This window comes from Myiozetetes cayanensis, unplaced genomic scaffold (genome assembly GCF_022539395.1).
Source record: "Myiozetetes cayanensis isolate MyiCay16 unplaced genomic scaffold, myiCay2020 scf22, whole genome shotgun sequence".
Classification (NCBI taxonomy): Eukaryota; Metazoa; Chordata; class Aves; order Passeriformes; family Tyrannidae; genus Myiozetetes; species Myiozetetes cayanensis.
In genome coordinates this window covers 3240331-3252264 of record NW_026087434.1, presented here as the reverse complement: position 1 = coordinate 3252264, position 11934 = coordinate 3240331, and the positions used below count along the sequence as shown (strand labels likewise).

Below are 11934 nucleotides of genomic sequence, written 5' to 3'. Positions count from 1 at the left end.
AGGTTCCCCATTCCCGTTCCCATCCCATTCCCGTTCCCAATCCCGATCCCGTTCCCAATCCCTATCCCATTCCCATTCCCATCCCATTCCCATTCCCGTTCCCGGTTCCCGGTTCCCCGCTCCCGTCCCGTCCCCTCACGGTGTCCCCCGCCTCCCTGCCGGCGGCGGGCGGGGAGGGCCGGCCTTTCCCACAATGCTTTGTGGGACGTTGACAAGTGGATCCAAGATGGCGTAGAAAGTAATGACAGGTAAGTCGGGACTTCCCCGTCCGCCCCCGCGGGCACCGAGCGCGGCCCGGCCCGGCCCGCGCCGGCCCCACCGCCCGCCCGGGACCCCCGCGGGGCGCCGCGGGCCGCGGGGCGGGCGCTGCGGGGCCGCGGGGCCGCGCGGGGCCGGCGGGAGCGGGCCCTGTGCCCGCCGAGGGCCTGCGGCGGCCGCCGCTCTGGGGGTGCCGGCGGCCGGACCCCGCAGCCGCCGCGGCCCCCGCGCCCCGCGGGCCGGAGCAGCCGCCCTGGGCCCCGCCGGGCACAGCGGCCCGGCCGCAGAGCCGGGGATGCCTCGCACAGCCCCCCGGGTGCTCCGGGGGGGATGCAGGGGGGGGTGGGAGGCAGCTTTGTTTTTGTGCCGGGCGGGGCGGGAGGGGGCACGGCCCGGGAATAACAGCCCTGGGAAACGGGGGTTTGCGGAGGGGTGGGGAGCGTAAATCGGGAGGGTTTAACGGCCGATGTGAAACTGACCCCCCTCGCAGCAGTTGGAGGGTGGGCAGACGAGCCTGTGTTTTTGTTTTCTGCAGGAGGCTTTGGCAGGGAGAGTGGAGTGGAGTTGGGAGGTTTTAACACAGGTCCCGGGAGCACCATTTACACCCTGGAACGGCCCTGAGACTGAAAACGGGAGACTTTACACTGCACAGCCCCTCCAAGACACTGTATATATATATATTTAGGGCGAATCCCCAGGCAGGAAAAGGATATATGTTGCCCCTCCCGGGGTGGGCCATGTCCTTTCATTAATTTCCAAATGGGTGCAGTTGTTTTGGCCTCAATGCACTGTTAGGCAAAGTATTGTTTGATTATAGTAATGTGATTTAAACGTATCATTGATGGAAATTAGGAAATAAGTGCAGGGAAACAGTTGCAAGGTTGGTTCCCAATTAATGACAAAATGAGTAAGAGTTAACCAGGTAATAGGATTTTTGCATTAACAGAGGTACAGCGAGCTTGAGATGAAGTTTTAAAATAACATATTTAGGTTTTTGTTGAAGGGAAAAAAAAACCCATTCAGTTGTAAGGCAGAAAAATACCCTAAAAATGAATACCACCATTGACAGATTGAGTGTATCACCAGGGTTTGGGATGGTTTGATTGTTGAGGGCTTCTGATGTTCTTAACAAATACTATAATTGAATCGAGGCAAACGATAAAATACACCCCCTCACCGTTATTTATATAAGAAAAGACACATTCCTTTATAAAAATAAAAAAATAAGCAAGTGATACTTGGCAAGTTTGCATTATTTTCTGAGACTGATTGGTAGAACAGGGAGATTTTAAAATGGTGTGTTTTAATTTTGGTTGTTTTAGTACTTTTGAGCCGTAACAGATTGTGAATGAAAACAATTTTTGATTTTTTTTTTTTCTTAAATGGCAAAGCTCGTTTGACAGGGACAGTCTGGGGGTGCTAGGCAGCTTCTTGGTCCATCGTGAGGAGCTGATTTTAAACATTCAGCTGAAACTTAGAAGAGGGGAAAGTGTACAAAGGACCCCCAAGTTCCCTCCCCCTCCTTGGGATGCAAACCAAGGGGTTCAGACTGTGGTAGGTTTGGCTTTCGCAGCACAGAAATTGTGAGTGGTAGAAGCTGAGTTAAGCTTTTTTTTGTTGAACTTTAATTAGCAGAACAGTTTCTCTTTATTGGTAAGCGAAGGAACATTTTATGTGTTATTACTGATAAATTGAGTTCTCTTTGTAATTTGTTCTGAGAGCAGAAATTACTTCTTTATTTTTCCTGGCTGAAATCACATTTCTATTATCACTCTTCACCTCCATGGAATTTTTGGACTTCTGAAACATACAGTGTGTATTTTCCCTCTTTTAATTCATACAGACACTGTGCCTTTTTAGGTGAGCCAGATGAATTTTTCTGTGGAAGAGCCTTATTAAAGTGATGGCTTGAGGACTTGAAAGGTTGTAATAGCTGGCTTTGCTGGGTTTTGTTGGTTTATTTGGGGATTTTTTTGCTGGTTTGTTTGGGGGATTGTTTTTATCTCTTCCTATCAGACTAAAACTTTAAAGGGAGATGTGGAAGCAGCATCTTATTCTGTAATTTGTCCCAGTTCTGCTTCTTGATCCGTCGTGGAGGATCCTTTTCCTTTGTGAAATCTCACTGGTTTCAGAGCAGTTCCTTCTGGGCTTTGGGATCAGTGTCAGCTGATCTGGTTACAGGAGAAGGGCCGTAGTTTGGAGAGAAGGGTTGGATTCATGGAGAAATTCTCATCTCAAAGAATGTGATTAGGGGTGTCTGGAAGGCTGGAAGAGGTGATGTTCCCAAGTGGACAGGTACAGGCTCAGTCCTAGAGAGACGTGGACAGGCTGATGCAAATCAGTGCACCTGTTCATGCTTCCTTTGGAAGGAATTTAAAATAGGAGTAGTGAATCTGACCAATTTGTAAGTTCTGACACCAGTGGATGAAAGAGCCCATGGAAGAGCTGGGCAATATTATTACTAATGTTTTCCAACTCTGGATGAAATGTTTCTCCATCATTGGCGATTATTTTTGTTACTAAAATCCACTTTGCAGTTATAGCTGGATATCCTTCCTGACTTTCAGTGTGTTGGTTTAATTTGTCTTTTTATTTGTTATTTACTGCCATCTTACATTTGCTGCTGCAGGTTATTCAAGGTGTTTTCATGTCAGTAATGGCAATTCAGATGATTAGTTCAAAGCCCTTGAATCTCTCACCTCGGTGCAGCCCCTCCCGAGGTCGGTGGTACCTCACAGCTCTGGGAAAAGGAGTGAAATCTAAATTAGGAAAGATTTAAATCCTGTGCCCTGTGTGCAGCCTGAGGAAGTCAGGGAAGCCCTGGCTTGGGGAAGGAGGAGGAAGGATGGTGTCACTCTGCCCCAGCTTAGGGATAGAGTGGTTGGACAGCTGGAATTCCCCTGCCCTGGGGATCAGTAGGCCAAGAATCCTGGTAGGCTCCTGACGTCTCTCCTGGCATTGCCAAAGCCTCCTTCCTGGAAGGAAGCAGATCTCCAGTGTTCCTCCCTGTTCAAGGCTGCCACTGTGTCATCAGGGGGGGGCTAAAATCCCGAATTTTGTAATCCTGACCTTCCCTCCTGCTCATGTTACAGCTCTTAAATCATTTCTCCCTTCCTTTGTTAGGGCAAAAGCCCATTTTCACTATGTGGCCCGTGTATTTTTTTGCCTTGAAATGGAAGGACTGTGGGTTAGATAATCAGAACAAACAAGACCTTCCTTTTTTGTTCTTGTTTGTCTTGCTATTTCTTCCGTGGCCTTTGGCAGCACTTGTGTTTATATGTATCAATGACATATATTTAAAGACATGGCGCTTTATATGTTTGATTTCTTGCTGCCCTCAGTGTAAACCTCTGCAATTGCCATTCTTTTTCAGCGAGGAAGAAAAGAGGCTGGTTTTAAAAAAAAAAAAAAGTTTGCACACAGCATTGGTTTGGAATTGGAAAAAAAAAAAAAACCAAACAAAAACAAAACCAAAATCAGAGGAATGCTTTGTCTTCTGGGAAAGTAAACTCTTGTTTTCCCCCAGTAGTTTGGGGTGGGAGAAAATAACAAAACTTTATAGATAGGGAAATCTGGAGTCTGCAAGGTCAGACTGCTCCACAGGGAGAGGTCAGCTCTTGGGGGGTTTTATTCTGGTGACATGGATCTCTAACTCCAGTTCCTTATTCCAAACCAGCCTTGCTTACTGGGCTTTCATCCTCTCTGCACACAAATGTTTACAACGTGAGGCTTCAACCAGAAGCAATCACTCATGTCTGAGAAACACAGAAATGTGAATATTACTGTAGGAAAAGAAGTGCTTAGGAATTTAAGCAGGGAGATTGTAATTACCCATGGGTGAGAATATGTTTTTCTGTTGCATTTCTGTTGCACTGCCAGTTGAAGTTTGAGGATACTTAATGAGGCCATAATGTAATATCCAAATATTTCTCTAATTTTATATGCAAATTTGTTGCTATAAATTAGGAATGCACTGGTTATTTACCCAGCCTTTTCTCAGAGTCCTCCATAATGCCAAATTACAGCCTTACTAAAGGAAAGGCAGATAAGAAATCATCGATTTCAGTCTTTTTTCCTTTTTAAATGTTATTTTACTGCACTGAGAGGTTCCATTTCATGACTGAAGAGTTCGAGTGGTGAGTGAGGCCCCATCCTAGTGCTGAATGAGGACAAACTGCCCCATTCTCTGAGCGGTGTGGAGTCTTTGTCAGGTGTTGGGTGGCTCATCATTTAGAATTAGCAGCACTGGACTCTGCAGGTTTTCCACAGCAGCAGTGGGTACACAGGGCTGCTGAGCTGGTAGCAAGAATTTTTGCAAGTGGTGTTATGCAGGGAGATGTTTTGGAGATGTGACTGTGAACTGTTGTGCCTTTTGTTGCTGTTGGTCCCGCTTGCCTGAAGAATGATGTGTCTGAGGTGGATGTTTTGAATCTTTGGCCTAAATGTGGTCTGGGGAAATAAATGTCATGCTCTCTGCTGTTTGTAAGAGGCTCCAGGAAGGCTCATGATTCTTCAGGCTGTAGTGCTGAAATATTGGAAGGAAAAGAACAGTGGGTTTGTGTTTGGAATGAAATTTTGAATGTTGGAGCGGCAGGAAGTGAAGGATAGAAATGTGAGCACTGTGTGGATTGGACTGAGCTGGTTTTATGGTAGTTGGGGTAAGTGTGACTTAGAAATGATCTTTCAGTCTGTGAATTTCACAGTCTGGGTTTTTTCCCATAGTTATATATAGCAAAAATACTGTATTCATCAAAACACTAAAAATTACACTGCTTAAATATGCTTAAAAGGTCTTTCATAGCCCTTCAGACCCCATGGCAAGAGGGAAATATGTAACATGAGCTGTTTTTGAGTATCTTGGTTGTTAGTAATGTGGCACAAGTGTTAAATTGGCTGGAAAACATTTAGTGGTTCAGCAAACCAAGAAGGTAACAAATCATGAGCAGGGAATGCCACAGACGAAGAGCGGAGTGGGTTTGGCAGCACGTAAAATAAAGCCTCTTCCACGTGTAGCTTTTCACTTGATGTAAGGTAACCTGTATTTTTTTTTTATTTAAGTGAATATTTCATTTTATCCTGGGATAATTTTGGGGGGACAGGGACAGGTTTCTGTTCCCAGGTGACGTTCCTTGGCTGCTCTCAGTCAAATTCCCCATCAGCTGAGATTCCCGAACGCTGTTGACCAGCTGCGAGAGCTGCCTCGTATCTGTTCCTCTGCTGTCTCGAGGGCCAGAATTTGTTGGATTTCTCTCATTATCTCCACAGGGAGATTGCTGAGGGGAATGTTTTTTAGCACAGTTTGGAATCTGCACCAACCCAGCGCTGCGGGTGTGCTCTGTAAGCGCTGGCTTTGATGGGGGCTGTTGGTGCGGATGGGTTCGAGGTAACTGCGCTCCGGCCCTATCTGCACACACTCACACCTTTGGAATGGTGCAGGACGTTTGTTTTGTCGTTTGAACTGACTGATCTTCCTTGGCTGTGGCTCTGTTTATGTTTGTTTGGCTGGGCCAGACAGAGCTTCCCTGCTTCCCAAGTTTTGTCAGGATCACGCCGTTAACCACAGCAGGATCGTTACTCATTCCTGCTGATGCAGTTCTTTGAGTGGGGTTTCGGAGACGTGACTGAATCGTTAATGTTCCTTTCAAAAGGAATGAGGAGGGTGAGTTCCAGGGGGAAACGTGTTTGGGATGCACGTTGTGGTGTTGCTGCGAGAGGAGAACTGGGGAATCCATGTTCTGTTCTTGGAAGAGCCCAAAAACTGAACCTCTTGGTTGGTCATGCATTTGAGGAGAGGAAACAGGGATGTTATAAAAGCATTATCCATATGCAGAAAGGTTAATAAAATTAAAATACAGAGTTAGAAGACAACTCCCCAAACCAGGCTTAGCTGTATTATGCCAAACTACTTGAAGTGGGGTCATGTAAAAATGGATTTCAAAGGTTATTTCCAATAAAGATAGCAGTTTTTAGAGGTGGAGGTTACTTACTGCTTTGAACTTTCCAAAAGGCACACAAAAATATCATGCACAGTTACATAATAGGTGTGGTTTGGGGAGAGATGTGTTTGGAGGATCTGGGGGTGGCGTGATTGTGTTATTAAATCTGTTACGGGAGGACCCTTTTGTGCTCAGCACTCTATAAATGCATAACCAGAAACTCAGTCACAGGGTTGCTCACTACTATAATAAATTAAAGTTCATTATGAAGCTGCAATGAAGACTGAGGTATATGGAAAGAAAATTTTCCTGTTCAGTTTCCCAACGTTCTGGTTGATTCCTGGGCTCTGTTTGTGACCAGTGCAATGGAGCTGATGCTCAGCATGAAGATTTTTACAATCTTTTGCCTTTTGAATGGATTGAAAGAGCGATTCACATTTTGCATCTCAACCAGAAAGTTAATTTAGGGCTTTTTTTTTTTTTTTCCCCCCTTCCCCATCCATCCAGCTGTAAACCTCTCATATATTCACCTGTAACATCTGTATTTGCCCTGGGGAAAATACCTGTCCCTGTGCTCTTCAGGTGCATCTGCTTTGCAATGTCAGGAGTGGAGAAAGTTCTCCTGTGAAAATGAAAGTTTGACACTGGAGGGAAAACTGTTCCAGCATTGCTGCAAGATCCCTGTTAAGCAGAGAAAATGTGGATTGGACCACTGAGCTTTGGAGCTGCTGGGGGTGGGGCAGAACTTGCATGGGGTTTTCCAAACGGGGATGTGCTGTGATAAATAATTCCCTAATTTAAAGCCACTTTTATTACTGAAAGCCAAATACAGCTGTATTAGATGAAGCTGTGAATTGAACACGAGACTTGAGAGTTAGGAACTGCTAATTTTGGTTCTGCCTCTGAGACTGATTAAAGTGGTGAATTTGGCAGATGAGCTGTGGTCAGGTGCTCTGTGCCGACAGTGCCGCACGAGGGGCAGGTTCAGTGAGCGCTGTGGAAAACTCTGACACGTTTGTGCATCTTAACTTCTGAAGCACATTTGCAAACATCCTGGTGTGTGTTCTGTGTTGAAATGATGCTTGGGAATCTTCCCTGACTCCCCTTTGCATTCCTTGGGAGCACAGTTTGGCACTCGCCTGGCATTTTGAAAAGGAGGTGACACATGTTTAGTCACATCGCCGCAGATGTACCTCTGTATCATACAGCAGGCATTTCTCAGGAAGGACTTCTGGCACCATCTTATGACTCAGAGCAGAATAATACTGGCAATTGCATGACTGTAAGTCCTTCAGATTAGTGGTGTTCGCTTCTTTTGGTCAAGAGTGTTACAAAACACTGTGATGTGAAATGTGCAGAGACAGGAACAAGGCCGAGTCCTGTTGTCGAGGTGTTTAAAGGGAGGTTTTGCCACAGGTTTGGAAGGTTGTGAAGGATGATGTTTTAACCAGCTTTTAGAATTTGGATGCCCTGTTCTGCAAAGTGGGGTTGAGTTTGAGGCTTGTAGGTCGGTGCTGTTCCGTGGAGAGCTGGTCAGGCAGTGCTGATCCTCCCCTTTTGTTTTTCTCTGGCAAATTTCATTAAGAGAAGCAAAGATTAAATTACTTTTCTAATGCATTTTTTTTAAAGTAAGTAATTGGTGGTGTTGTTATGGGGATAAAATGGTAACCATGGGACAATATTTCAATTAAAATGCCCTCATCTTGGCCAAGTGTGAGAAACCCTGCTCAAAAAGCAGTGTGAACACAGAAGTACACGGACTACAAACTGCTGCTGCGTTAAGCACTTATTATGAAAGATTGTTTACACGAGGATTTTCTATGAAGGAGCCAAAAGAACTTTAGGTGGGGCAGAAGCACCACCTATTATTATGTTACCTGATGCTTACTATGACATAGTCCTCATTTCACTTGGTTGCAGCCTGCCAAATTTTAATTATTTGGGTTGAAATTTCCCATGGTAGGTGTCTGTCGTAGGCTGAGGTTTTGGGTGCTGTGAGAAGAGAAAGGCTCTGCCAGCGTGGTTTGGTCTCTTCTAAAAAACTGGGCAAAAAAATGCTTTCTTATGTTCATAATATAATAGAAAAGAAATAATCTAATGACCTGCAGTGCTGCTTTGTGGAGAGTTGAGGTGTGTTATAATATGATGTTTCTGCCAAGGATGTGCTTGTTATTGACCCTGTGAAAATCTGCTCAGCATTGGTCAAATTAGCATTAAGGACAAGTGTAAAAGATAATCCCTGTAGTGAATATACTTGGGATACTAAATGGGATTTCTCTACAGTATGGAGGCTAGGGCTCCTGCATTCCTCCCTGGTATGATTTTGGACAAAAATAAGAGCACAGAAAATTCCCTTTGTGTCCTCCTGACACCCAGTTCCTCTCCCCTCCCAGCTCTACCTTCCTGCAGCGCAGGGGGAGCAGCGCCTGGATTTAAACAGAAGGTGCAAATTTTCGCAGAATATGTGCAATAAATGTGGGGATGGGGGTGGCTGAATGAGGAGAACGAGGCTGAAAAAATATTAGTGTTAGCAAGAAAGAGAAGGGAGGCTGTGTGGTGTGGGTACATATGATTTATTTTACAATGCTAATCCAGTTGTTTGTTGGAATACACTTTCACCGTCTGCATAAATGAGAGAGCGGTTCTGAAGTGGAGCAGGGAATAGCAGAAAAACAGGAAGGCAAATCTTCCTTAAGCCCCATCTTTGCTACACTTCATTTTCTCTGTTTTTAATGATTCTCCCATGTTGTGAGGCAGAGAAATGCTGGATGCTCCCCAGTCACTGTGCAGACACTGGGTGTCCTGTGTGGATCATGGGAAGGGCTGTACAGTTACAGGGCAGAGCCTGATGGGGAAAAAAATCTCTTCTCTGAATATAGGAAGTGTATAGGAACTTTTGCCTTGTGTTTTAATGTCTTAATTCTTTGCAAAATGAGAATATTGTCAGAATGATGAAGATGTTTTTGTAATGCTTGTGAGGTGCTGGGTCTCAGCACTGGAGGCATTACTACAAAGTTAATGAAATCATTAAAATGCAGTCTTTAGACCCAGATATGAGCAGCATGCAGTAAATAAGGCCTCAGGCCCTGTGCTGAAGTATTTCACTGGATGTCCATTAAGCAGCAGCCTCAGTTCTGCCTGTTCATTCCGCCAGGTAGCCCTTGGAAAATGTTCCCTGTGACTAATAGAGTTACAGGCAATATCAGAATGCACACACACAGGAGGCCAACCTGGGCTTGGACAGGTTTGTTTTGTCCTCACACAACCTGAGAGTGTCGAACTTTACAACCTGGGGTTTGTTCTGTTCATGAGTGCAATATGTATATATACATATATATATATATATATATATACACAAAACACCAGCACATACCACGTGGATGTCGTGCTCTGACTGGCCAGGTATTCTGCTTGGTTTCATCAGGACAGGTCACATTTTCAGGCATCTCTGTGAAGAAGGATCAGTTTAAAGGCAGGATATGAAGATATTAGGGATATTTATGTGCTGGTTGCAAGTTCTGAGGCCATGAGTTATTCCCATGTTTTTGAGCCAAAGATAGGCCATTTGTCCATGTTTAAATGCTGCTGCTGCAGAGATTGTCCTTTCTGCTGGTGTTTCCAAGAGGAAAATAGAAGAGATTAGTGAAGGTACTAAAGTGTTAATAATCCCTTAGTAGTCAGTCCTGAAATCATAACTAGCATGCAAAAACCTTGTTAGTGTTTGTGATGTATGTAAAGAGATTTAAAGCCCACAGAGGATCCAGATGCAGAAGGCATTTGCTCTTAATCTTGACTGCCTCTATATTTTGGTTACTGTCCTTATGTGGATGATAAACCACCCACAGGCACTTGTTCCTCCTTCAGTAAATGTGGATTTGTTTATTCCATACCTTAAATTTACAGGATCAGACTCGAGGTTCCCTTTATGTGGCCAGAGATCCCTTGTCCTCCTAATTCATGGTGCTCTCTTTGATTTTTCAATGTGGAAGGATAACCTTAACAGTCAGGGGCATCATGAACCTCTTCATTCCCTTTTTTCCCCTCCCCAAAATCAAGCATATCATGTTCCTCAGAGGCCACAGAGCAGAAGTTCTTGCTGTGGAATAAAACCTTGAAATACTCTTTCCTCATCCTGTATGCTCCAGTTCAGATTTAACATCATTTTTGGAATTTCAAGTAGGGTCATTTTGCCTGGAGTTGTACAACATTAGCTAAAGTAATTCAGTTATTTCAGAAAGCTGATTAGATTGTCCTTTCTCAAGGGTGGAGGCTTTTGTATTTGTTCTGCAAGGTGTGCAGTGCATTTCTGAGAACTCTGTGTAACTGCTATTACAGACCTCAGCCATAATTGCAACAAATGAGTGCACAAGTTCTCTGCTCTTATATTTTTCTTTAAGAAGAACAGGCAAAAGCACCTTTCCTACAATCCTTCTCTTCACCCTGTGCATGGGAGATGCACCATCCTTTCTCTCTGTTGCATCATTCACACTGCTCTAGTGCACTGTCACTACCCACTCTCATTAAAGGATTTCTCAGAGTGGGATTATTTATGATGTATATGTCATGACACTAGGAAAGTGCCTTTTTTCCCCCCTGTGTGTGTCTTTAAGTCGCTTCTGTCTTTTGTGCAGCTCTATTTTATTCCTTCCTGGAGGCTTGAATAAAATGGGTTTGAGGTTTGGTATTATTTTTTTGTCTTAAGGCAAAGCTTGGTTTATTTTATCACAATAGGTAAGGAAAATAAATAGATATTTAATTTTATTTTATTCGTCTAAAGGTGCTTGAGTGGTGTTTTGTAGTACCAGAAAAGCAGTTAACATGTGGAGGTGCAACACTGCCTTAAGATGGGATCAGAGGAGGTGCCAGAACAGCTCTAAGAGTGGACAGATGTATTATTCCCTATTTTAGTGTGTGCTGACAAGTGCAGTTTGGTTGCACAGTCTTGATAGTTGAGTTCCAATGACCCATCATTTTTAACTATAACATTGGCATGTTCACAGTAGCCAACTTTTTGATTGTGTAGTGTACTCAATAAATTAATTCAGATTATTGAACAAACCCAGATCTTCCCGTGCCTGTGTAAACTAAAGTATCTTGTCAGTCTTGTCCTGGTAATTTTGAGTGAGAGGGGAGCTATTCAGGCACAGGGATTGCAGCCATACCAACTTGGTGCTTTCCCAAATCTTGTTATTTCTATGTTATGGAAATAACAGAGAATTCTGTAGCCTTCGTGTGTGAATTGTTTAAATCTCAGTTTACCAGTAGCAGCTTTCAGAAAGCAGTGTGTTGTGTATTGCTCATGTCTGTAGCCTAAAAAGTTTGGAAGCTCTTCTTTAGGGAAACCTGGATGGATCCTTGAGCAGTGAAGGTGATGAATGTGGTTTATGGCAAGAAAAATAAATAAGGCTTTCCCTTCCCTGGTGATCCTTTGCTCCAGCAAAGGTAAATGGCAGCACGTGGCAGTAATTGATGGGGTAGCTGATGTCTTGGTATCCATAAGAGGCTGAATTATAACTTAACCTTTCCCTGGGTCTGTTATCTGTCTTGTTACACATTTTTCATGAAAACTGAAGCATCTTCGAGACCTTTCAGACTTCTGGGAAATTCAGTTCCAATTGACTTGAAGTTCAGAAGTTACTGGGGGAGGACAGAGCAACCAGCCTCGTAAATAAATCTAGTGGGTCTCTTCTTGCTCTTAAAAGGAATTGCTGGGCAGTTCTGATAAACCAGCTGTCTTTTC

General features: G+C 44.1%; 1 protein-coding gene across 2 annotated transcripts in view; it reads left to right on the top strand.

Annotated features, from left to right (window-relative positions):
- The first annotated feature begins 201 nt into the window (after positions 1 to 201).
- The window catches only part of HELZ (helicase with zinc finger), an 83093-nt gene continuing 71360 nt past the window's right edge, over positions 202 to 11934 (top strand). For both annotated transcript variants that reach the window (XM_050318984.1, XM_050318983.1), the window contains exon 1: positions 202 to 248. The gene's annotated coding sequence lies outside the window, so the exon portion shown is untranslated. The remainder of the gene's footprint in view (positions 249 to 11934) is intronic.